Source organism: Mobula hypostoma, chromosome 2, assembly GCF_963921235.1.
Source record: "Mobula hypostoma chromosome 2, sMobHyp1.1, whole genome shotgun sequence".
NCBI lineage: Eukaryota > Metazoa > Chordata > Chondrichthyes > Myliobatiformes > Myliobatidae > Mobula > Mobula hypostoma.
Window position 1 is genome coordinate 183,651,776 of NC_086098.1, and position 27,672 is coordinate 183,679,447.

The 27,672-nt window shown below is 41.7% G+C and overlaps 2 long non-coding RNA genes across 3 annotated transcripts in view; one reads left to right on the top strand and one right to left on the bottom strand.

Moving 5' to 3' along the window:
- Nucleotides 1–12,732: 12,732 nt before the first annotated feature.
- Nucleotides 12,733–27,353, bottom strand: LOC134360284 (uncharacterized). 2 transcript variants are annotated; one of them, XR_010021305.1, is made up of 3 exons: nt 27,239–27,353; nt 16,832–16,970; nt 12,733–13,123 (listed from the first exon to the last, which is right to left on the bottom strand). It is a non-coding gene; the product is annotated as an uncharacterized LOC134360284 (long non-coding RNA). The 2 variants fall into 2 exon arrangements; XR_010021308.1 differs by lacking the exon at nt 27,239–27,353 and adding an exon at nt 20,946–21,072.
- The window catches only part of LOC134360290 (uncharacterized), a 63,753-nt gene continuing 51,747 nt past the window's right edge, over nt 15,667–27,672 (top strand). Inside the window, exon 1 of the long non-coding RNA XR_010021309.1 lies at nt 15,667–15,782. This is a non-coding gene — a long non-coding RNA (uncharacterized LOC134360290). The remainder of the gene's footprint in view (nt 15,783–27,672) is intronic.

Sequence of the window (27,672 nt, forward strand, 5' to 3'; positions counted from 1 at the left end):
GAAGGGATGAGAGGGGAACCAGAATGTGGAATGGAAAAAGAAAGGAGGAGGAGGAGAAATTACTGGAAGTTACAGAAATAGTTGTTTTTTCTGTTGATATGCTGCCAATCCTTGTGAGTGTTTGTACAGGCCAGGCATATTACATCTGGGGAGAGGGTATGGAAGCCCCCCTCCCCCTCTCCCAGTTTCACTTGCCACCTACCACCTTGTACTTCTTCCTCCCCTCCCTCCACTTTCTTACCCTGATTTCTCATCTGCTTTTCCAGTCCTGATGAAGGGTCTTGACCTGAAACGTTGACTGTTTACTCTTTTCCATGGATGTTTCCTGGCCTGCAGAGTTCCTCCAGCACTTTCGTGTGTTGACTTGATATTTGCTCTCTGGTGACCCCTGGTGGAAAGGCATACATGTGGCAAAGGAACAGGGAGGGGGTTGACTGGTATATAATCAAGGAGATTTATGGGGTTGAGCCTGAGACTTCAGGAAGCCTCTAGCAGGTAAAGTTGCACAGAAACAAAAACCTCTTTCAGCAGCAAGGACAAGAAAAAATGTAGTCTTTAAAGTCTTGGGTAATAATAGATCTACCTGAACCATTCAAGCAACACACACCGGGGTCTCCACCTGAAACGTCGACTGTACTTCTTCCTATAGATGCTGCTTGGCCTGCTGCATTCCACCAGCATTTTGGGTGTGTTGCTTGAATTTCCAGCATCTGCAGATTTTCTTGTGTTTACCTGAACCATTCATTCTGTTTCCTTCTCCACAGATGCTATCTGACCTGCTGAGTATATCCAATGCAGTCCATTCATACTTCATATTTTTGACATTTTAAATTTTTCTTTATACTTCCTGGTTTTGGTACATGGATATGTTAAGGACATCAGCACACTTACACTGTACATGGTATTTTTAGGTTCTTTCAAAACACTCTCAAGCTAATAAAATGCATTTAAAGTGTAATCACTGTTGCAGCAAGAAGTTAGTCATGGCTATGGAAAAAGGAGTCTCCTCCAACTCATAACATGGATAATGGTGTATGGTCTGCAAAAGTAAAAACTTGCAGAACTTCGTGTTTAATGCCAAACTGTTCCAGAAATGGATCGCCACAGAAATTGTTAATGCCATTTAAAAACACAAGAACATAAGAAATAGGAGCAGGAGTAGGCTATCTGGCCCATCGGGACTGCTCCACTATTCAATAATATCATGGCTAATCTGGCCATGGACTCATCTCCACCTACCTGTCTTTCCCACATAACCCTTAATTCCCCTACTATGCAAAAATCTATCCAACCTTATCTTACATATATTTACTGAGATAGCCTCCACTGCTTCATTGGGCAGAGAATTCCACTGATTCACCACTCTCTGAGAAAACCAGTTCCTCCTCACCTCTGTCCTAAATCTGCTCCCCCGAATCTTGAGGCTACGCCCCCTAGTTCTAGTCTTACCTACCAGTAGACACAAATTTGCTGCCTCTATCTTATCTATCCCTTTCATAATTTTATATGTTTCTATAAGATCTCCCCTCATTCTTCTGAATTCCAGCAAGTACAGTCCCAGTCAACTCAATCTCTCCTCATAGTCTAACCCCTCATCTCTGGAATCAACCTGGTGAACCTCCTCTGCACCGTCTCCAAAGCCAGTATATCCTTCCTCAAGTAAGGAGACCAGAACTCCATGCAGTTCTCCCAGTGAGGCCTCGCCAGAACGCTGTACAGTTGCAGCATAACCTCTCTGCTCTTAAATTCAATCCCTCTAGCAATGAAGGCCAACATTCCATTTGCCTTCTCAATAGCTTGCTGCACTTGAGAACCAACCTTTTGTGATTCATGCATAAGCACTCCCAAGACCCTCTGCACAGCAGCATGCTGCAATTTTTTACCATTTAAATAATAATTTGCTCTTCCATTTTTCCTTCCAAAGTGGATGACCTCACATTTACCAACATTGTACTCCATCTGCCAGTCCCTTGCTCACTTACTTAACCTATCTATATCTCTCTGCAGACTCCCCCTATCCTCTGCACAAGTTGCTTTTTCACTCAACTTAGTGTCATCAGCAAACTTAGATCCACTACACTTGGTCCCCTCTTCCAAATCGTTAATGTACATTGTGAACATTTGCGGGCCCAGCACCGACCCCTGTGGCACACCACTAACCACTGATCGCCAACCTGAGTAACACCCATGTATCCCATCTCTCTGCTTTCTTTTGGTTAACCAATCCTCTATCCATGCTAATACTTCACCCACAGTTCTAGGCAGCCTTACCTTATGGATAAGTCTTTTATGTGTCACCTTATTGAATGCCTTCTGGAACTATATGTGAAGTCGCATCACAGCACTCCAGAACCTGTGAATGCATAATCTGAAGGTACGTTCTGTGGAGCAGCAACAAATCAACAAATCAACAAACAAATAAATAAATTATTGTCATAGTTTAGTATTCAACATAGATCAGGAGTTCCCAACCTTCTTTATGTAACAGATCACCACCATCAACGAAGGGGTCCACGGACCCTAGGTTGGGAACCCCTGACTTAGATGACTTAGATGAGTCAGCTGGTGTGATATACTGTGTCCAGTGCTCCTGGTGTGGCCTTCTATATATTGGTGAGACCCAACACAGATTGGGAGACCACTTTGCTGAAAGCCTCAGACGGTCCTTCCAGGTGAGGTGACACTTCACCTGTGAGTCGACTGGTGTGATATACTGTGTCCAGTGCTCCCGGTGTGGCCTTCTATATATTGGCGAGACCCGAGGCAGACTGGGAGACCGCTTTGCTGAACACCTACGCTCTGTCCACCAGAGGAAGCAGGATCTCCCAGTGGCAACAAATTTTAATTCCATGTCCCATTCCCATTCCGATATGTCAATCCATGGCCTCCTCTACTGTCGAGATGAAGCCACACTCAGGTTGGAGGTACAATACCTTATATTCTGTCTGGGTAGCCTCCAACCTGATGGCATGAACATTGATTTCTCTAACTTCTGTTAATGTCCCTCCTCCCATTCTTACCCCATCCCTAACTTATCAATTTATCAATTTATCTATCTATCTATCTATCTATCTATCTATTTATTTATTTATTTATTTATTTTTCTCTCTCTCATTTTCCCTCTCACAATAACTCCTTGCCTGTTCTCCATCTTCCTCTGGTGCTCCCCTCCCCCTTTCTTTCTTCCAAGGCCTTCCGTCCCATGATACTCTCCCTTCTCCAGCCTTGTATCCCTTTTGCCAATCAACTTCCCAGCTCTTGGCTTCATCCCTTCCCCTCCTGTATTCTCCTATCATTTCGGGTCACGCCCCCCCCACTTTCAAATCTCTTACTATCTCTTTTTTCCGTTAGTCCTGACGAAGGGTCTTGGCCCGAAAAGTTGACTGTACTTCTTCCAATAGATGCTGCCTGGCCTGCTGCGTTCACCAGCATTTTGTGTGTGTTGCTTGAATTTCCAGCATCTGCAGATTTTCTCGTGTTATGTGTCATTGTAGTATGTCCTGGTACTATTTTCTGAATATATTTGCAAGTTATTCCCTGATATACTGAACATCTAAAAAATTGAGTGTGATGTCAGAATGAAACATAGAAAAGTCAGAGATTGTATCATAAATTGCAACAGTAATCTTCAACAGTAATTTTACATCACTAAAACCCAGAAATATCATGTTGATTTTTATACTCCTTTGTGAATATAAAGGTGACTTTTTTAAGGATTGTTTTATTTGACATTGTTAAATTATGTATTTTGAATTAAAAGCAAATGAGAGACTTTTCTGATCAATCCACATAATTAGAATTCAGTTGCAGTGATGCAATACAGGGTTGCACACAAAGTACTAAACACTATGGTTTCTAGAAATCTGAATTTAATATCGAAAATACTGAGACATATAGAGCAGGGATTCTAAATCTTTTTTATGCTATTGACCCCTACTATTAACTATTAACATGGACCCCAGGTTGGATCCCCTGATCTAGAGAGAGAATGTTTATGTTCGTAGCTGTTGGGATAGTTAGAAACTACAAACAATACCACAAAAGTTCACTAGATCAGAAATAAGGAATTCTATTAACATGAGTAAACTGCAATTAATATGAAATGGTTGCTAATTTTAAATCAGAGGTTTGTAGAGTGTCATATTTATTAAACAGTTGTGGGTTAAACACAAGTGAATGGAGTTAGATCACGGATTAGTTATGATTTCACTGACTGATGGTTCAGGGTTGAGGGGCTAATGGCCTACTCTTGTTCCTATGTTTAGTTTTTTTCACTTTGTATCTGCACAGTTTCTTGTCCTTTGCACATCGGTTCTTTGTCCATCCTGTTGGGTGCGGTCTATTGTGTTCCTTGTATTTGCTGCAAATGCCCCCATATAAATGAATCTCAGGGTTGTAATTGTGATGTATATGTACTTTAATAAAAAAATTTAATTTGAACTTTGAAATCAACCAGGATTTTTTAGTTCATAGATCGGAAGATATATTCACAATATCTTCCACTAGAGGGAGATGTGTGCAAGCTTACGTGGAGAACTCTTGATAGGTGTTACTGTAATTTGAAAGTGGTATCACTGGAGCTTGAGCAACGAATTTCAAAATCAGACTGAAGTAGTTGTTAAAACTTCCTGCTTGAAATGAAACAAGTAATCACCCGAGCTGTCTTCAGATTCGTCTGGGGATCCAAGATGGAGTGGGTCAGAAGGGCCGTCATGCACAAGTCCCTGGACAATGGGGGCAAAAACATTCCCAATGTCGCCTTCACCCTGATGACCAGCTTCGTGTGTGGCTGCATCAGGTTGTGTGTAGAACCCAGATATGTGGGCACCAAGTACCACTATGTGCCCAGGTTCTACCTGTTGCCCTGGCTACGAAGGATGGGTCTGGCCCCACTCCCGCACAACGCCCCAGTCAGTTGGTCGTTGCCGGCATACTTGTCCTACGTAGCAAAGTTTTTCCAGGAGAACGCCTTTGACCACAGGGCCATCAGGCAGTGGTTGGCACGTAATGTCCTGCAGGCACTGCAGGAGAAGGACGTGATGGACACAGTGGGGTGGTTCCCTGAGCAGACCGTCCAGTTCGTCTGGCAACATGCCTCATCGCCAGACCTCAACAACAGGCACCAGGACCTCACCCGGCTGGCGATGAGAGGGGCCCTCCCAGTCAGATCCCTCTTGTACGCCCTGAACGTCGTCTCCACACCCCGCTGCCCACCGGAGGACTGCAGTGAGGAGGAGTCTGTGACCCACCTCTTTGCACACGGCGAGTTCGCAGAGAAGGTGTGGAGGAGGATGGACGGGCTAATGTCACGTTTCATTCCCAGCAGCTGCGTAACAGAGGGCTCTCTGATCTACGGGCTGTTCTCAGGGACGCACACGGAGACCAACATCCGGTGCTGCTGGCAGATCATCAACTTAGTGAAAGATGCTCTTTGGTCAGCCTGAAACTTGATGATCTCCCAGCACATGGAGATGTCCGTGGGAGAATGCTGCCTACTGGCACATTCTTGGCTGCAGGGGTACGTGCTGAAGGACGCACTGAAACTTGGTGCAGCCACAGCAAGGGCCCGGTGGGGAAGGACCACGGTTTAGGGTTCTTCTCCCGTGGGAGTAGGAGGGGTCGGGTATACCCCTCAACAATGGTGTGGAAAAATGGAACAACCGAGTGTCACGTGGGTGGCTAAGTGTGGAAATGTGTAGACCGTAATGGAAACATCTGTAAAGGATTGACAGTCATTGAATGGTTTATTGTACATAATGTTAGTTTTGAAAAAGTATATTTTGTAAATTAAAAAAAAAATTGTCTTGATATGGCAACTGCTCTGATGTGACTGCAAGAAACTGCAGAATGTTGTGGACACAGCACATCACAGGAACCAGCCTCCCCCCTATGGACTCTGTCTAAATAATTTATTTTCTGTCTAAATAAATAAAATCAAAAATAAACGGATATCAATATAAAATCCAAAGATGTTGGTATGATGGCATTTCCTCTCCCTGTAGGTGAGATCTTCTCCTCTGCCTGTTCATTTTAGCTGACACTTTGAGGCCAGGGTGATCTGCTTTCACTCCAGTTCTGTGGGTTCTCAGATGACTACAGACGACTTTGGGGATTCCCAGACACTGATCTGGGTGGGATAAGAGGTGGGTGGGAGGTGAATTCTAGATATTGTGCGCTCCTTCTGTTGTTTGTACCTTGAGGCGTAACAATACTTCCACAGTTTCTCCTTCCCTGTTCTGAGCAGTTACTGGCCTGAGATTGTAATGAGAGAGTGAGAATGATCTATTTTCTCAAGGAGAATTTGAGATCATCCTTTTTTGCTGTCCTCCTGGAACAGCCTTGCCTTCATAGAACTTGGGGAAAGGGCTGTTGATCCTGCTGTTTGTCCACAACTGGCTGAGCATGTTTGGAGCCACGACACTTGGGAGGGACCCTGCTCTTCATTTACCTGGGTTCTGGGGATTTTGTGAAGGCATCACTGCTACTGCTTCCCCTGAGCTTTGAGGCATGCACTGTGGGTTGTCCATGACGTGAAAGATTCAAGACTGTTGATTGTCATTCTTCAACACGTGATAATTGTTGACCTGGAACTGATTCGGAATGAACAAAAAATGCAATAAGCCCGAAGAACAAGAAACACACAATAAATATAAAAGCAATCCTATAAAACACATTATACAAATAGTGGTTATAGGCTTAGACTGATTGTATGTACATAAAACATTCTGGAGGGGAAAGATCACTAGAACTCAATAGATGGTTATGATCTTGCACTTATTATCTAACTACACTGCACTTTCTCTGTCGCTCTTCCACTTTGTTCTGCATTCTTATTGATTTATCTTGTTTTACCTCAGTGCATTCTTTAATGATTTGATCTGCATAAATAGTTTGCAAGATAAGCTTTTCACTGTATTTTGGTGCACGTGACAAAAATATACCAATGCCAATACACCAAACATGGTCAGGGTTTTAAAGTCTTTTTCCCCCCATTGTGATTGAAAGCTGTGTTAATGTACCAGAGGTAGTGGTCAATACTGTCGTTGATGTCTGCCTTCACTGACAGGTGATTCCTGAGAGATAGAAAGTGATTCACATTGGTGGAAGACCATTGCCATGTGTATATCTGTTATGATGCCTGTCTTCTTGTATACTTCAGTAAAATTGTTATTTGTGTGATGTAGATTGTTAACCCAAGATTTAGATTCAGATTCAGAGTCCAATTTATTTATTATAAATACATCAAAACATACTGTGAAATGTTTCTTTTTGTGTTAACAACCAGCATTTAAGGTCCTGGTTCTGATGTGTAAACAATGCCTATTAAACTGTTTCTTATTCATCCTACAGATGAGATTCATTCTGCTTTGGGGTTTGGGCCATGAATAGCCTTCACGCACTGAAGAATCCACCCAGGTCACGGATATCACCTTGTTCCTGGATCTCCTGCTATCTTTCCATTTACCATCTTTTCTTCAGTTCATGCTTTGTTGGATTTCAGCCTGTAGAGCTATATGTGCTTTTCCCTTTTAAAACAAAATACTGTTTCTAATCCTAGAATTGTTTCCATAAGACCATAAAGCATAAGGCATAGGGTAGAATAGTGTGTACGGGGTCTGCAACTAGAGCTGGAGTCAGGGACACCTTTTTATAATTCATACCCTTTAAACTCAGGAAGTTTAATGGAAAATTTATTATACTGCTGTGTGATGATAAAAAAGTTTGGGTATTAATAAGAATAATCCGGAGATTATCAGATCTGGTATTGGAATTGGTTTATTATTGTCACATGTACTGAGATACATAGAAAAGCTTGTATTGCAATCTGATCATACAGATCAGATCATTACCCAATGCATTCTCACTCAGTCTGCATCCACCATCAAGCACTAAAGCACTGGAATAATCCTACACTAGTCCCATTCTATCCTCCCTGCTCTTCAACCCCCTTATGAATAATACCAACTGGCACATCGTAGGGATGTGGGAGGAGTCAGGAGCCTGGAACATCCAGAAGTAACCCAGCTGGTCACAGGGTGAACATGCAAACTACACACAGACAGCATGATCATAATCTACGACATGTTGTGTTTCATGGATGTTCTTAAAACCTTCTAACCTTCTCACTGACGTATGGGAGTTCCTGACCTGGCCCAATCGAAATGGTGCAGGAACATCTGGCATGGCACTCAGAAACCAGCAGACAAGACTGAGAGAGCACACTAACTCCCAGGTTTTTTTTCACACTTGCCTTTTCAGGCATTTCCTGCTTTTAATTCTGCTCCTGTGTCTTATGGTCATATTAAGTACTTGGTTCGATAGGGCATCAAATGTTGATGGGGAGAAGGTGGGAGAATGGGATTGAGAGAGGTAATAAGTCAGCCATGATGGAATGGTGGAGCAGACTCAATGAGCCAAATGGCCAAACTCTGCTCCTTTGCCTTATGGTCTTACGGTCATCTCTCCTCACCAGTGACAGAGTCTGCAGGTTCAGTACAGCCTAGCTCATCCATCCCAGGGCTGGCCTACAAAACTGGAATGGAAACCCATATGGTCACAGGGAGAACACACAGACAGCATGATCATGATCTGCTACATACAGTGCTTCATGGATGTCCTTAAAACATTCAAACATTCTCACTGACTTGTGCCCAATCAGTATTGCTCCCAATATGCAGCATGCCTTAAATTGGGTACTGGTACATTGACTATGATTGTGAGTTCGAAGTATGGAGTAGGGTTTAAATTAACTATTCGTACTGTAATGGCTGAGACTAATAATGTAGGTTGCAGATAAGAAGTGGTTATCTTTGGAGACGTGGATGGAATTTTCAAATCTTTTCCACAGGAGATTAACGAATGGAATGGAGCTCATGATAGGGCAGATTGTGCATGACTTATGGAGGGAGTGGGAGGAAAGAGGACAATGTTTTTATTTTCGTTTCGTGTTCCTTCTGTTTGGCTAGTTATTGACATAATGGTTGCCATAGGGAATGTTGATAACCAAGATACTTCTGGCAATAGAGACTTGGTGACATCTAGGCTGAAAGATTAACAGCTAGGGAATAATCACTATGTCTGACAAATGACAACCTAGAGTTAATTACAAGGAAATTATACCATCAAGATATACTATAAAATGATAATGAACAGGTCCTGGTTTCAATAGAGCAATATTAAGAATTAATCATATTGAGAAGAAATAAGATTCAAATAACTATCAGGCGGATGTGATAAGATAGAAGGGATTGAAATTCTGCTGTTGTATGGCAGTCTTGATGTTGTTCTTGTTTTGTTTTGAGTGCTATCTCAATGTAACTAAGGGACCCTAAATGCCCATTGCACCATTGCTATGCTGGAAACTTGCTCTGGAAACAGTAGCGTTGCATCTGTGTACCAAAGCAATGAGGGGTGTATTTCCATGTAACCTCTTCAATTGCAACTTCTGTGGAAGCCATTTCCCCAAAGTTGCCTTGATGTTTTCACCAGAGACTGAGAAGGATAAGCAGGGAACTCCAAAGGAAACCAATATGTTACAGGTGTTTGATAGTTGTGGCCATATGAAAGTTACTAGAAACAAGTCTTGACTGATGATATGTAGATAAACACTCAGTGGCCACTCTATTAGGCATCTCATGGACCTAATAAAGTGACCACTGATTGCATGTTCATGGTTGTCTGGGGCTGTAGCCCATATACTTCAAGATTTGCTGTGTTGTGTATTCGGAGATGCTCTTCTGAACATCAAATGTGATCATTTGAGTTACCATTTGCCTTCCTGTCAGCTTGAACCTGTCTGGCCATTCTCCTCTGACCTCTGTCATTAATAAGGCATTTTAACCTTCAGAAATGCAGCTCTCTGGATTTTTTTTTTTTTGTTTTTTGCACTGTAAATGCTGGAGACAGTTGTGTGTGAAAATCCCAGGAGATAGATCAGCAGTTTCTGAGATACTCTAATCACCCCGTCTGGCACCAACAATCATACTATGATCAAAGTCACTTTGATCACTTTTCTTCCCCATTCTGATGTTTGGTCTGTACAACTAGACCTCTTGACCATGTCTGCATGCTTTTATGCATTAAGTTGTTGCCACATGATTGGCTGATTAGAAAGTTGCATTTATGGACTGGTGCCCAGCTGTACCTAATAAACTGGCCACTGAGTGTAAGTTCCAACTCCCACTATGCCAGGTAGGAAATTTAAATTGAACAAACTAAGTAAATCTAGAAATTTAGAAAAACTTGCATCAATACTTGATAATGTGAAACAATTGGACAGTTGTTTTTAAAAACTCCAGGTTACCAATATTTTACATGGAAAGAAATCTTTTTACCTTACCCAGTTTGGTTCCATGCTATGAGCTTGGTTCTCAAACTCCCTTTATGAAATTGGCTGACTCATAGGTAGCAGATCAGTAACTGATTAAAATGACTTTTTCTGAAGTGAATCTATTTTCAGCTTTGTTAACAGACTTCACTTAGTTACCACACTTAATGATAACAAAGATATTTGTAATGTATTTTTTGAAGTCACATTCTAAAACAATGAATTAATTCAGAGAAATATTTGCAGTCCACATTTTGCAAATGATTTTGAGTAGAAGTTTCAGTCAGAATTGTGTTTTTTTTTATCTTATCAGGTTTTTATTTTGGATCTGGAGTAACAATTATTTCATTCTCTTTTACACCTGTGCACTGGAAATGACATTGAACAATCTTGAATCTTGAATCTTGCAAATGTGAGCAATGTTCTGCCAATCACTGATATTCATTTTTATTCATACAATTTAGATGTAACTATGCTTCGTTCACTTCAATTTACAGGAGAAATTACTTTGTTTTCACTGGGACACGTTTTTTTAAAGTTAGCTTTCACTGATTTGGTTAGCTTTGTCTGCTGTTCAACGGAGTGCCTTCGTTCCTTCTTCTAAAGCGATTTCTCCAGGTTGTGGATGAACTGCCGGTTTTGAGAACTGTGCATGAATTTCTTTAATGTGATGTGGTTCCTGCTCACCAACTGCTGCATAGTGTGAGCCCTTGGTTCAAAGGCAAGGACAAGAGGTCTGGAGGCCAAGATTTACTTCGCATACCTAAAGCACACACCGACACGGGCATGCATACACACCATTCAACTCAAAGTCAAAGTTAAAGTCAAGTTTACTGTCATATGCACAAGTATATTTATGCAAAGGAGCTTCAACACAAAGATAACAATAAATGATTAACTACATATTCAATTACTATAATAATTTTGAACATTTTGAATATAGGTAGAGTCCCTTATATTGATAATTTATGGAATTACATAGTTCCAATGGTAGAACATCCCAACTAGCAGAACCACTTTGAATATTCAATACTGCTCTCTTTTCCAAAAGACTGCGTACAAACTCTAGGCAAAATAAACCCCTTTTTGTTATAGTGTTAAGGAATGGCTCCATGAATGTGCAACTAAACAGGAGGTTAAGTGACAGAACAAATCTGTCCTGAATAGTGAATTAAGCAGCAGGGATAAACCTTTAACAATGTGCTAACAGCAGGAACATTCATCACTGCTCTTCTCCCTCCACACTCATGACTGTGGATCTGGGCACAACTCACACGGCATCTATACATTTGCCAATGACACATCTGTAGTCGTCAGAATCTCAGATGATGACAAGGAAGCATGCAAGAGTGAGATAGGTCGGTTGGTTGAGGTGTCACAACATCAACCTTGTACTTAATGTCGGTAAGAACAAGGAATTGATTGTGGACTTCAGGAAGGGGAAATTGGGAGAACACATACCAGTCCCCTTTGAGGGGTCAGCAATGGAAAGTCTGAGCAGCTTCAAGTTCCTAGATGTCAACATCTCAAAGGATTTATCCTGAGCCCAACACATTGATGCAATGATGAAGCAACCATGCCAGTTGCTATACTTGATTAGGAGTTTGAGGAGGTCTGATATGTCAGCAAACACTCAAGCAAATTTCTACAGATGTATCATGAAGAGCATTCTGATTGGTGTATCACCATCTGCTACGTAAACGCTAATGCACAAGACTGAAGAAAGCTGTGGAGACAGTTCCATCATAGGCACAACCATCAAGGACATCTTCAAAAGCTGGTGCCTCAGGAAGGGGGCATCCATCATTTATGGCCCTCACCATCCAGGTCATGCACTCTTCTCATTGCAGGAGCCTGAAGACACACAGGCAATATTTCAGGAACAGATTCTTCCCTTCCACCATCATATTTCTAATGGTTCACGAATCCATGAACACCACCTCGCTATTTCGTACTCTCTTGCACTATCTATCTATTATATTTCTTATTGTAACATTTTTTATGAATTGCGCTGCTGCCACAAAACAACAAATTTCACAACATCCATCAGTGATGATAAACCTGGTTCTAAATCTGAACGTCTCAGGAGTATGGTCAGTCATCAGCCCGGTCCTGCCTCATGTTTTCAGATTGTGGTCTTCTAATTCTCTGCAGATGAGTTGGTGGATAACATCCAATGGAGACAGGCTCATTCTGCAGGTACAGGAACATCTCATTTGGCAGTCCGCATCAGTCAGCACATACAACAGCTCTAAGCTCATCTCTGGTAGTGTCCTTCAAAGCACGCGTGCTCACAGTCTGCATGGAATGCAATGTTTATGTCTCACTGGATTGCAAAATAGAAATAGTATTTCTCTTATTTAGAATGAAAGAAAGACAGAAAGCAGGAAACTATGGGCTTCAAGTTCAAGTTTAATGTCATCTGACTATATACAACCAAACAAAACAGTGTTTCTCTGCACCATAGAGCACTCATAATACATACATCACGCACAGCACATAAAACAAAATGGCGGTGCTAGTGGTGGCATCCGTTAGTCTCGCGAGACCACGGATCTGCGCCTGGAAAGTCTTGCTTCAGTCTGTGTTAGAGCAGCGTCTGTTGTGGCTGTAGAGGCCCACACGGGAGTGACAGTCGCGGCTGCAGCGACTGCATTTGAAGGCGCTGTCCTCCAGCGTTGTCTTGTGCTGTTTTTCCGATGAGAGCACTTTTCTTCAGCAGCCAGCCTCAGCTTCTCTTCTCCTCTTTTTAGACCTCTGCGTAGTTCCAGCCTCCAGTGAGAGTGATCTTCTTCCCTTATGATAAAACAAAATATTACCACAAATAAGGTATGATTGAACATGCGTGTGAAGTAACAGCACAGGTAAACAGTAAACAGAACAGTAAATATCTGTCACAGAGAAAATGTTAGATGCTTTTATTAAAGATATAGCAGATCACATTGGAAAATTCAAGATAATCAGGCAGAGTCAATATGGTTTTGTCAAAGGGAAATAAAATTTAAGCCATTTATTGGAGATCTTTGAACAGGTGACATACGCTGTGGATAAAAGAGAACCAGTAGGTGGATTAAGATTTCCAGAAGGCATTTGATAAGATGCCGCATCTAAGATTTTTGTGGAAGATAATATTTCAAAACGTAGGAGGTAATATATTGGCATGGATAGAAGACTGGCTGCCTATCACAAAACAGAGATTAGACAAGAATAGATCTTTTAATAATTGCTAATTGTCAGGTATCTAAAGGGATTATGAGGCCTTGGCTTTTAAAAATATAATATAATATTGTTTATAAATTTGTTGATGACGTAAAATAGGCAGGAAGGGAAGAAGATATCGGGAAGGGGTGGCAATAAAAGATAGGTAGGTTAAGATAATGGGCAAAGATTTGGAGAATAGAGGATAATGTAGGAAATGTGAAATAGTACAACCTGGCAGGAAAATAAAACAGCTGTCATTGTCATCATGTGCCATATCATATAACGTCAGCAATCATGGTCTTTCCATGACTATGGTTGTTCTTGGCAAATTTTTCCACAGAAGTGGTTTGCCATTGCCGCCTTCTGGGCAGTGTCTTTTAAGACGGGTGACTCCAGCCATGATCTATACTCTTCAGACCACTCTTGGTGTCTGTGGTCGCATAACCAGGACTTGTGATGTGCACCAGCTGCTCACATGGCTTCAGGTGACACTGATCAAAAGGCTAAGCAGGTGCTACACCTTACCCGAGGGTGACCTGCAGGCTAGCAGAGGGAAGGAGTGCCCTACACCTCCTTTGGTAGAGACGTTTCTCCACCCTGCTACTCAGAAAGCAGCATCTTATCTCAATAGCCAGACAGTGCATTGGTCTGAGTTGCAGAAGGATCAAGGGATTCTAGTGTATAATGTTCTCCCTAACCCCTTGAACACTCCCTTTTATTCCACTATTTATTTATCTTTGTAATTTATAGTAACTTATGATTTACTGCTGCCACAAAACAATACACTTCACATCATAAACACAAGAATTTTGGCAGATCCTGGAAATCTTGAACAACAGAGTTTGAAATTTTGCTCAAAATTTCATATCATATAAATAGTGAACATAAATCAGATTCTGATTCCTTATTAAAGAATGATGGAAATGTATTGGAAATTGTTGAGAAAATGTTTACAAGATTAATACCTGAAATGGGTGGGTGGTCTTATGAGGAAAGGTTGGCCAGGCTAAACTGGTATCTGTTGGTAATTGGAAAACTGACAGGGAATTAATTGAACTCTACAAGACTGTGAAAGGTCTAGACAGTGTGGATGTGGAGAACATCTTTTCTTATATGGGAGAGTGTGGATCTGAGGGTCATTGTTAACAATAAAGGTTCTATGTTCTATGTTTTACGTCCTATGATCTTCCTCAGCTTCCCCACTTTCCCTACCAGGGCCACATATTCACATTGATAACAACAAACAATCTGCTGGAAGAACTCAGGGGTCCAGCAGCATCAGTGAAGGAAAGGAACTGGTGACGTTTTGGGTCAAAACGTTGCATTAGGACCAGAATTTTGACAAATCCTTTCCTCCCACTGAAGCTGCTGTTCTTCCAGCAGATTGTTTGTTGCTCCAGATTCCCGTATCTGCACTACCTTTTATCTCATTACACATATTGATCTATTACTGTGTGCTCACATGGTAACAGAGAAGCGCTGGGAATGAGCTGAAGCGTACAATTCTCTGATCATGAAATGTGAAGACAAATCTACAGCAATTTGGAAAGCTTTGCATTTTTGTAGTTTTAAGAAATGAAAGATTAGCTTTATTTAATACCTGTACATTGAAACATCGAAACGTACAGTGAAAAGCGTCCTTTGCGTCAATGACGAACAGAGTCGGAGGATGCGCTGGGTGCAGCCCACAAATGTTGCCATGCTTCCAGCACCAACATAGCATTGGCCAGAACTACGAACCCTTACACGTAGGTTTTTGAGATGTGGGAGGAAATCAAAGAACCCAGAAGAAAGCCATGTGGTCAGGGGGTGAGCGTACAAACCCTTTAAAGATATCGGCGGGAATTGAACCCCGATCGTGATCACTGGTACTGTAAAGCATCATGCTGACTGCTACGCTACCATGCTGCCCTTTCTAGCAAATAATTATCTAGACAGAATGTGGGGGGTGATGTTGCTCATTTCCTGGCCCAGAGTCCATGAGGAAAAGTCGATTTGTTTCATCCAAACTAGGGTCATGAACAGAAACACGAGAGGCGGAGCCACGATGGCGCTCAACAGCGACTCCTTCCAGCTCATCTGTGGAAACAGATTAATTTCCACCTTCGGTGTCTCTCCTTTTCCCGTTTCAGGGTGGCTGGGGTTCTGTTGACCTGGAGTTACCCTCAGACTTTGGTTCTTTGTGGTGGTGAGGCAAGCTCCCAACGGCTCACGACTGGCCGCTGTTCAAAATCCCAAGGACGCAGCTCAGAAGGTGAGTGTGCCTTTGGGGTTCGGAGGTTTCGCAGCCCTGTGGATGGGCTGATCCTCAACCAGTTCCGCTGGCTGAAGTGTCACGCGAGAAAACGGAACATCGGGAGCCGCGGATCAGCTGCCAGAAGCTCTGTACTTGGCGAATCACGCACTCACGCTCTCTTTCGTTGGTGAGGGAGAGTTTGTTGCCAATTTTTGAGTCGGAGAACTCGGGGGAAAAAATGCAACATGATAGACTTTATCATCACAGATCAAAGAGTTGTTTTATTGTGTATCCCCTTTTGCTGTGAAAGGGGGCACCTTTACTGGGGACAGTGAGAGCCTGTGGTATGTTGAATTGTCAGGTGAATGATTAGTTTTGTTGTACTGCAGAACATGGTCTTTCTTGAAGGCTTTGCTATTGCTTGCCTGGTGGCTGGAGAGTGCTGATTTTTTTTTTGCAGAAGTGGGTGGGAGAGGGTTGTTGGTTTGTTGCTGCTTCTGCATGGCAGGGGGAGTAAGGGGGCTTTGGGGTTCTAACATTTTTACTGTCACTCATTCTTTGAGGCACTCTTCTGTTTTCGTGGAGGTCTGAGAAAAACAAGAATTTTAGGATGTATATCGCATATGTTTCTCTGACATTAAATGGAACTATTGAACAACCGAACGGATTCTGTCAGAGATGTTAAATGAGCCACTGGTAAAGTTGGCACGCAAGGGTGCATGCGTGTGTGCATGGGTGGTGGGCGGGTGGGCTGCAGGAGTGCGGCTTGTTTTGCTTTTGTTGCTATGTCGCTTGGTACGTTCTATTGTGTTTGGCGCTGTGTTGTTCTGCGCAGCACTGTCGGAATGCTATGCTGGTACCAAAGTGTTTGATGACACTTACAGGCAACCCTCGCTATATCCTTGGGTGTGTTGGCTGGTAATACATTTCACTGTATATTTAATGTACATTTATTTGTTTGGAGTTACAGTGTGGAACAGGCCCTTCTGGCTCAATGGCCCACACCACCCAACAACCCCCCTAGCTTAATAACAGGACAACTTACAATGACCAATTAACCTACTTACCACTACATCTTTGGACTGTGGGAGGAAACCAGAGCACCTGGAGGATACCCACGAAGTTTACGGGCAGAACGTATAAATTCCTGTGACAGGTTATTCTGAATCTGAATCTGAAGTCTGCTTCAGGAAGTGACTATGGCACCTGTGAGGGAATATAGGGTATCATTGTTTAGTTTGCTTCCTGCTCAGTAAAAAAGGAGAGGCCATCCTGTGCATGCAGAGGATTCAGCCAAGCCAAACTATTAATGGAAGGGTCTTGTTTACCTTATCGTTTCATTGTAGGCTGCGCAGTCTAGCTGGCAGTAGTGCTCACTCTGCAATGAACAGAAAGACCAGAGCAGGCACCAGCTTTTAGAACAACAATGCACTGGGGCACCATGAAGCATTTCCCAGGTTTTTATCACGTTTGCGCATCAAGAGCAGCAATTAAAATAAATGTGGTACAAATTTCTCTCAAGAAAGAGTTTGAATTCCTTTGTTTGTACAGGACTTCCTGGTTGTGGTGCCTGAAATGCACTTAACCCTTTGAGCACTGTCGATCTTAGCCTCTGAGAAGAACCGCTCGCATTTAAATCACCGACTGTGAGAAACAAGGTGGAGAAAGGGCAGAGGATTTTCAGGAGGCAAGTCTCCACCTCAGAGCAATTCCCTCAATCTGCATGAGGGACATTATCCAGTGTATGAGTGAAGGAACTTCTATACTTCTATAGATGCGTGGTGGAGAGAGCGTTGACTGGTTGCAGCCCGGCCTGGTATGGAAGCACCATTGCCTTGAATGGAAAACTCTACAAAATGTAGTGGATATAGCCTAGTCCATCATTGCTAAAGCCCTCCCCTCTATTGAGCACATCTACAAGGAGCTCTTTCACAGGAAATCAGCATCCAATATCAAGGACCCCCACCACACAGGTCATGCTTTCTTCTTGTTGTTGCCATCACATAGAAAGCACAGGAGCCTCAGAAACCACACCATCGGTTTCAGGAACAGTTATAGCCCATCAGGCTTTTCAACCGGAGAAGATAACTTCATCTACCTTCACTCGCCCCATCACTGAACTGTTTCTACAACCTGTGGACTTAATTTCAAGGACTATTCATCTCATGTTCTCGATATTTATTGCTTAATTATTTATTATGAGTATTATTATTATTCTTTTTTGTATTTGCACAGTTTTTTGTCTTTTGTACATTGGCTGTTTGTCCGTCCTGTTGGGAATGGTTTTTCATTGATTTTATTGGGCTTCTTAGATCTACAGTGTATGTCCGCAAGAAAACAGATCTCAGGGTTGTATATAGTGACATATATGTCCTTCGATAATAAATTTAGTTTGAACTTTGAAGAGTGCAAGGATCCTAAAGGGGCTTGTTGATACTTGTGCAGGAAGCAGCTGTTGAGGTAATTGGTGGATGTTCAAGCCTTTCTTAGTGCTGAGGTGAATCACAATGAAGTGATTGGTGGATCCTCACCGCAGTGTAGAAGAAGATTGGTGGCCAAGGATGGAAAGCTGGTTGAGATTTCGGGAACTGGGAAGGCTGGACACTGATGTTGCTTGCAGGGAAGGGAAAACCAAGGTTCCTGGAGTTCATGGATCAAGTTGTCAGGAAATGGGAGTGATCAGAGTGAATGGAGGAGAGTGTAGTGTCATAGTCACGGTCTGGTTGGGGACTTGTGATGATCTGAAGGAGCCAAGTGGCAGACCTTTGTATAGTTAAATTAAATATGGAGTGCAAAAATAGAAATGGGTTCATGGATTCAATGTCCATTCAGAAACTGGGTGGCAGAGTGGAAGAAGCTGTTCCTGATTCATTGAGAATGTGCCTTCAGGCTTCTGTACCTCCTTCCTGATGGCAGCAATGAGAAGAAGGCATGAGCGATGTGATGGGTGTCCTTAATGATGGACACTGTTTTTTCGAGGCATCGCTCCTTGAAGATATCCTGGATATTACGGAGGCTAGTGCCCATGATGGAGCTGACTAAGTTTATAACTCTCTGCAGCTGCTTTTGATACTCACAGTTACAGTGGAGACGTCACGTGGCATTTGGGCCTTCATTTACATATGATATCCCCGTTTGTCCTTACCAAATAAAATGAACCTTAGCCATCACCTTGAGTCGTTTCATACAGATATATAGTACAGAGGGAGGACATTTGTTCATCATGTCCCTGCTACCAAAATAACTATTGGACCTAATTCTGCCTTCCAGCCCTAAGTCCATCACATCGAAGGTTATTGCTCACAATTTTGAAGGTAACTGTTGTAAGAAATACTTTAGTGTAGCTCTTCCCTTCATTACACCTCATTTAAGGTAATCTGACCCACTCATCTTTGTAGAGTTCTGATGACATGATTTGACCAAAATGGACTGATACATTTCTCCAAAAATGAAATCTAGATTAAGTGGAATTAAGATGAAATTCTTGTTGCATTCAGACACTGCCAGTCAAATATATGCTTAAACAAATCTCAGAGATATTTGCATTATTATGTAACCGGTCACCAGCATTAAGATGTCCTAATGTTTGAATTAAGTTGTGTTGGGCTCTGATTTTGATCCATAGAGCTAGCCTTTGGATCGTTGCATCAAATAAATGAAGTATAATATGCAAATTTTTCTACAGAAGTGGTTTGCCATTGCCTTTTTCTGGGCAGTGCCTTTACAAGACGTGTGATCCCAGTTGTTTTCATACTCTTCAGAGATTGTCTGCCTGGCGTCAGTGGTTGCATAACCAGGACTTATGACATGCACCAGTTGCGCATACGACCATCCACCACCTGCTTCCATGGCTTCCCGTGACTCTGATTGGGGGGGGGGCTAAGCAGGTGCTACACCTTGCCCCAGGGTGACCTGCAGGCTAGCAGAAGGAAGGAGCGCCTTACACTCCTTAGTTGAGATGAATTTCCAACTGCGCCGCCCTGTACAATTACAATAGACAGCTATTATTAGGTAAATTTAGTCTTTCGTTAATACAAATTATAATGTTAAATGTATTTTTGCAACTATCTCCCAAACAACCTATGGATATCCTGCAACAGGTGTCTTTTTTTAGGACAAGGTGACCTTAACCTTTTAGACCATTAGATCATAAGACATAGGAGCAGAATTAGGCCATCTGGCCCATCGAGTCTGCTCCGCCATTCAATCATGGCTGATCCTTTTTTTCTATCTCCTCCTCAACCCCAGTTCCTGGCCTTCTCCCCGTAACCTTTGATGCCATGTCCAATCAAGAACCTATCAATCTCTGCCTTAAGTACACCCAATGACCTGGCCTCCACAGCTGCATGTGGCAACAAATCCCCACAAATTCACCACCCTCTGGGTAAAGAAATTTGTTTCATTATGTTCTTTCCTCCGCAGGAGCTTTAAAGGATGGCTAACATCTAATTTTGGAGAAGGTAGAAAGCAGTTAATCTGGAAAGGGAATAATCATATTAATTTGCTTTCAATCCGGTTGAATTCCAAGTTCCATCTTTTGTTTAAGATTCAATGTGAAGTTTATTAGTCACGTGTACATTGAAACATAGAGTGAAATGTGCCATTTGCATTAACAACTAACACACCTGAGGGTGCGCTGGGGGCAGCCAGAAAATGTTGTCAGACTGCATGCCGACATCGAATGCCACCTTGCTGGGCAGAACAACACAGAATACCACAAGCAACAAAACAACACCACCAAAATCAACAGCCCTGTTCCTCCCTCCCCCCACCCCCCCCACACACACACACACACACACACACACACACACACACATGGAGTCCTATAACACCAGAACAGGCCTCTAGCCTCCAGTCTCCAGTCTTCTGTCATGTGAAGCATTCAAGTGAATTAACAATATTTGAAAAGGAAAATATAACATACCTTGTAGTACAGAGTTAGTGGCCCAAAAATATAATTATTTTAATTCTCATCTTAATCCGATAAGAGGTATTATAATACTTTATCGTTCTTGACTTTGTTAGTTTCTATTGGCCATGAACGGTGGTGTTTTTGGAAGGTGCCAATTCAGTATAAAAATAAAAGAACAATATAAATCACTAGTTAAAAACAGTTTCCATTAAATTCAAAAGAATGAAGGCACAATACCACCAAGAATTGAGTCTGCAATCTTGACTTACAGTTGGCAGAGTCTGCTGGCTCCTAAATGTAGATTAACTGAGGATTAAGTCTGTCTCTTTAAGAAACATTCCCAAACTCATACAAAGATAAGACTTCAAAGTGTTCACAGAACTTTATAGAACTAGAGCACACTTCACTCTATTGAAAATCATGTGGTTTTATAAATGTTTGTGTTTAGTTATTGATTCAGTTGGATAAATTATACTGTAGGCCAATAACGAAACAAGTTTGCAACACTGGGTTTTCTCTATCAGATTAATAGGTAACTGGACATGACAGGCCTAACGGTTAGAGCTACAACCGTCAAAGTGTCTGGACTTCTGATCAGGGATTCATATTGTACAATATTAGTTAGTTAGTTAGAGATACAATGTGGAAGAGCCCCTTCCTTCCCAATAAGCTGCACTGCCCAGCAACCCACATATTTAACACTGACCTCATCACAGGACAATTTATAGTGACCAATTAACCCACTAATCCGTACATATTTGTACTGCGGAAGAAAATTGGAACACCCGGAGGAAATCCACATGGTTCATGGGGAGAATGTAAAAACTCCTTACATGCGGTGCTGGAATTGAATGCTGAACTCAGCAATGTCCCAAGCTGTAATAACATTGTGTTACCATGGCACCCAGATTGTGTGTGTAAAATGTTATCCATGCCAGCAAAAGCCAACAATAGTTTTGTAAGTTATATCAAAATGGCTCCTTACATGGCAAATTCTCTGAGGACTTCTGCAGATGTGCGGTGGAAAGTCTATTGACTGGTTGAATCATGGCCTTTGTATGGAAACACTAATGCTCTTGTAGAGAAAAGCCTACAGAAAGTAATGGATATCGCCCAGCCCTTCCCCACCATTGAGCACATCTACATGGAGTGCTATCACAGGAAAGCAGCATCCTTTATCAAGGACCCCCATAACCCAGGCCATGCTCGCTTCTTGCATCAAAAAGAAGATACAGGAGCCGAGGGACCTACAGTACCAGGTTCAGAAACAGTTACTACTCCTCAACTATCAGGCTCTTGAACCAGAGGGGATAACTTCATTCAATTTTATTCGCCCCAGCTCTGAACTGTTACCATAACCTATGGACTCACTTTCAAGGACTCTTCATCTCATGTTCTTGATATTTATTGCCTATATTTATTTATAATTATTATTTTCTCCTTTGTTCTGTATTTGCTCAGTTTGTTGTTTTTTTTTTGCACATTGGTTGTTATCTGTCCTGTCTTTCATTGATTCTATTATGTTGTATTTACTGTTATTGGCCGCAAGTAGATGTGATTGCCTGTAAGAAAATGAGTCACAGGGTTGTATATGGCGACATATACAGTACTGTGCAAAAACATTGGGCACATATATATATCACTAGGGTGCTGAAGGCTTTTAGAACATAGAATATAGTATAGTACAGCACAGTACAGACCCTTCGGCCCACATTGTTGTGCCAACCCTCAAACCCTGCCTCCCATATAACCCCCCCACCTTAAATTCCTCCATACACCTGTCTAGTAGTCTCTTAAATTTCACTAGTGTATCTGCCTCCACCACTGACTCAGACAGTGCATTCCACGCACCAACCACTCTCTGAGTAAAGAACCTTCCTCTAACATTCCCCTTGAACTTCCCACCCCTTACCTTAAAGCCATGTCCTCTTGTATTGAGCAGTGGTGCCCTGGGGAAGAGGCGCTGGCTATCTACTCTATCTATTCCTCTTATTATCTTGTATACCTCTATCATGTCTCCTCTCATCCTCCTTCTCTCCAAGGAGTAAAACCTTAGCTCCCTTAATCTCTGATCATAATGCATACTCTCTAAACCAGGCAGCATCCTGGTAAATCTCCTCTGTACCCTTTCCAATACTTCCACATCCTTCCTATAGTGTACAGTACTGTAGTAATTTTATATATTCCACTGTACTGGTGCTGCAAAACAAAATCATAACATTTGTGAGTGATGATAAACCTGATTCTGATATGGGTCTCTGTGGTGGACTGAGAGTGGGAAGGAGGCAGGGAGAAGAGAATCATGGTTGGGAAAAGGAGAAGGGAAAGGGGAGGGAGCGGGAAGCACCAGGGAGGCATCTGGAATGATCAATAAATCGTTTTTTTTGAAATCTAATGACCTTGCTTGATGTTTCAGGACCGGGTTTGTCCGCACCCATACCACCCACCCCCACTGCCCTGGCACTCCTTCTCTTCCTCCTGTCCCTCTCCCCTCCCATGACACTCCACCCACACCATTTCCAACATCTTTTGCTCCTGCCAGGTTTACAACCTTGCTCTCTGTTCCCCGTTGACAAATACAGTACTGTGCAAAAGTCTTAGGCAACCCAGCTATGTATATGTGCCTAAGACTTTTGCACAGTACCGTATGAAATTTGACAATAAATTTACTTTGAACTTTGACTAAATTGGATGTTGGAATCATGATGTCTGATTAACCCATTCCTATTGATAGCAATGTGGGCAACAAGCCAACTTCATAGTCCCTGTTCAGTCCAACAGCAATCAATCGACAGCGAATCAATATTGCTTCAAATCAACAGTCAACGTTTTGGGCTGAGAAGCTACATCATGACTAATTGTACAACTATTGTGAGATCCTGAAAAGCCCCTCTTGGCCTGAAACATTGACTGTTCATTCCCCTCCATAGGTGCTGCCAGACCTACTGCGTTCCTTCACTATTATGAGGTTTTGTTTCAAGATTTCCAGCATCGGCAGAATCTGTAGTGTTGATAATCATCTATCTATATGCTTTATCCATCAAGACTCATATCTAGTATCCAGATATCCAGATGTTCCACTGCACTCTTACACATTGTCCTGCTACAAACCTACGCATAGCCCAGACTCAAAGCTTGCAGACTGTCAGCTCTTCACTCCTAAGGAGCTGTGTTTCAGTGAATCATAATTCACTGTAAGTTTCCCCAGCAAATAACAAATACAAAGGGGCTTTACAAAATCGCAGAATATGTTGTGCATTTAGTTCTTCAACAAATTAGTTCTCTGACAAATTATGAGTAGTGTTTTGATGAATCACAAACTAATTGATTTCCCTTTGGAAAAACCCATTCATACTCCTATCTGTATCAACCCAGGTCATCCCTCACCAATGATGAGCAACCTCTCTGGCACTGTTGACAGCAAACCTGTGTGATCCTTGTTCACACAGTTGATGTCTAATCAACCACACGTGTATCATGTTAGGAAGAATGCACTGGCTTTAGACTATAAAAAATATGTTTCTGAATCAGCTATTGATAACTTATGGGTCTTGTAAAAAGGCTGTATCAAGACCAAGTCAAACAAACAATCTACTTAAGAATAAACGGGAAGAGAGAAAAAGTACAAACATAACTAATAGAATCAGTTGATTGTAAAGTGGCAATGAAAGTAACAAAGTAATTGTTGAGAACATGAAGAGAAAAATAACTTTATGTAGAGTAATTTTTAGCATGACTATATTTCAATTGGATTTTGAGGAGTGCTGGTATGTCACCAGAGACAGTTGTAAATTTCATGGAGAGCGTTCTAACTCTGGCTGCATCCCTGTCTGGTATGGCGGAGGCGGGGGGGGGGGGGTCCATTTCACAGGATTGAAATAAGCTGCAGAAAGATGTGAACTCAGTCATCTCCAACATAGACATAGGCTTCCCAGCATCCAGGACACCTTCAAGGAGCAATGCCTCAAAAAGGCGGCATCCATTGTTAAGGACTCCCATCACCTAGGACATGCCCTCTTCTCATTGCTACCATCAGACGAGGCACAGGGAGCATGAAGGCAAACACTCAATGATTCAAAACAACTTCTTTCTCTCTCCCATCAGATTTCTGAATGGACATTAAACCCAAGAATACTACCTCATTACTTTTTTTTGCATTACTTGTTTAATTTAACTTATTAATATTTATATTTTACTGTAATTCACAGTCTTTATTATTATGTATTACAATGTACTGCTGCCACAGAACAACAAATTTCATGACATACACCAGTGATATTAAACCTGATTCTAATTCTGATGTGAAATGATCTTTGTGGATGGCATGCAAAACTAAGTTTTTCACTGTACCTTTGTATATGTAACATAATAAATCAGTTACCAATTACCATTCATTCAAGGGATGTATATAGCATTTATTGTCCATCTTCACTGGCCCAAGGGAAGATAGGGGACATGGCTGTGTAGCAGTTGGCATGATATTATTACAGATCTGGGGTCGGAGTTTGGAGTTTAATTCTGACGTCATCTGCAAGGACTCTGTACATCCTCTCTGTGGAACGTGTGGCTTTTCTCTAGGTGCTCTGGTTTCCTCCCACAGTCCAACATACATACTAGTTGGTCGGTTAATTGATCATTGTAAGTTGTCTCATGATTAGACTAGGGTTAAATTGGGGATTGGTTGGTGGTACGGTTTGAAGGGCCTATTCCATGCTATATCTCAATATATAAATAAATTAATGAATTAAATTGCCCAAAGAACAGAGTGGCTTGCCTGGCAATACTGGAGGAATTTACAAACCAACCACATCAGACTGAAGTCACATAAACATAAGGGAAGGTATAAGTGGCCAATTGCCTTCTCTTCCTTGGGGTTGGCGAACCTGTTTGATATTTAACAACAACCTGATGGTTTCATAGTCAATGTTTTTAATTAACTGGATTTAAATTACCTCAGACCATGGTAACATTTTAATCTTTAGTCTAAGCTTTGAGATCCATTAATTTAAAAACTGTCTAATCTTCTTGACTGGAGTGTAACTAATCATTCAGGTGGAAGGCTTGCGGGGTAAATAGGATTCGTACGAATTTAGCCGTAAGAAAATGCCATGGCTTATTGAGTTGTGTGCAAACAAACGTATACTTTACCGCAATAAATTAATTAAATATTATTTCCCAGGAGCCAGTCCAAGCCACTTACAAGGTGTTATTTCAATAATATTGAAAACATTCTTTCAAATTTCCAATAGTTTATCTTTTAGCAGCATCAGGAAAGATTAATTTGTTCTTGAAGAAGTGAAAGGCTTTAATTTATATTGTGGCTTTTGCCATCTACTGTGCACTTAGTCAGTTCCATTGTGGGCACCAGCCTCCGCAGTATCTAGAATGTCCTCATGGAGCGCTGTCTCAAAACGGCAGCCTCCATCATTAAGGACCCCCTCACTCAGGACATGCCCTCTTCTCATTGCTACCATCAAGAAAGGGGTACAGGAGTCAGAAGGCACACACTCAACAGTTCAGTAACAGCTTAGACCATTAGACCATAAGACATAGGAGCAGAATTAGGCCATTCAGCCCATTGAGTCTCCTCTGCCATTCCATCATGGTTGATCCCAGATCTCACTCATCCTCATACCTTTGATGCCTTCTCACCATAGCCATTGATACCTTGACCAATCAGGGAACAATCAATTTTTGCTTTCAATATACCCACTGACTTAGCTTCCACAGCTTCCTCCCTTCTGTCACCTGATTTCTGAATGGGCGTTGAACCCATGAACACCTACCTCATGATTTTTTAATTTTTGCACTACTTATTTAATTTAACAATTTTATATATACTTAATGTGTGATTCGTATTTTTTTCTCTATTATTATGTATTATATTATACTGCTGCCACAAAGACAACTAATTTCACATCATATGCCAGATATGTTAAACCTGATTGTGATTTATACCATTATCACTTTAGGATACACGATGGGCCTCAGAGTCACCAAAGTACTTTTGAAGTGTAGTCATTGCTATAATGCAAGAAGTACAAAAGCCAATTTATACACGGAAAACTCCCACAAAGAGAATGTGTAAATACTATGTAATCTGTTAAGGCATGGGAGATCATTAACGGCTGAGATGAGAGCCCTAAAGGACGGCAATTCTCCCTCAGTGCCCTGCTAAAATGCCAACAGGAATACTCAGATGCATTTTCCGGAGGGGTATTTAAAACCCAGCCTTCTGACTCTGAGGCAAGTGTTAACCATTGAGAAATAATTGCATCTCAGTTGATGCCATTCCCTATTTATCACTGACACATAATGTCTGGTGTCAGTCTAAGCAATGGTGAATTCCATTTGACTGAGGCTCCCAATGTTTGCACTACTGACATAAAGTTTTTGTTACTTATCTTTTAAGGAATTATCTGTTAGGCAATTCATTTGATACAGTCCACCAGTCACTTACTGTGCTTAACATTGCAAAATTAAAGATGCTCCAATTATCTAACAGCACATGAATGTTTAGATTAATTATTCAAAATACTATAAGAAAAATATCCTACATTACCTGCCAGATTAATACAATGAATAACTCCAATGAAACAAAATCTCAGCATGCAGCAAGTTTTGACTGTTGCTTTCCATATGTAAGAGAGTGTAGTGTTTTATGCTCTGGTTTCTACAACCGTTTGATAATTTGATGTTACATTACCAAAAGGAAGAAGGACTTTCATTTACAAATGAGTAGACTGTGATTTTATTGCACCTCTACGTGGCCATTTCAAGTACACAGGTTAACGTTCACAGTTTACATGCAATCAAACTTTGCATCTCGAGGCAGTCATTATCAAGTCTTGCTCTGATCTCTGGAGCTGCATTCTAATACCGAGTCCCCTTCTGCCTTTGATTAAAGTGGAACGACTGAGGTACAGTGAATGTTGTTGGTAATGGGAGAGTTGATTGATCACTTTCAGAAAAAAATTTAAAGCGACATACAGTGAA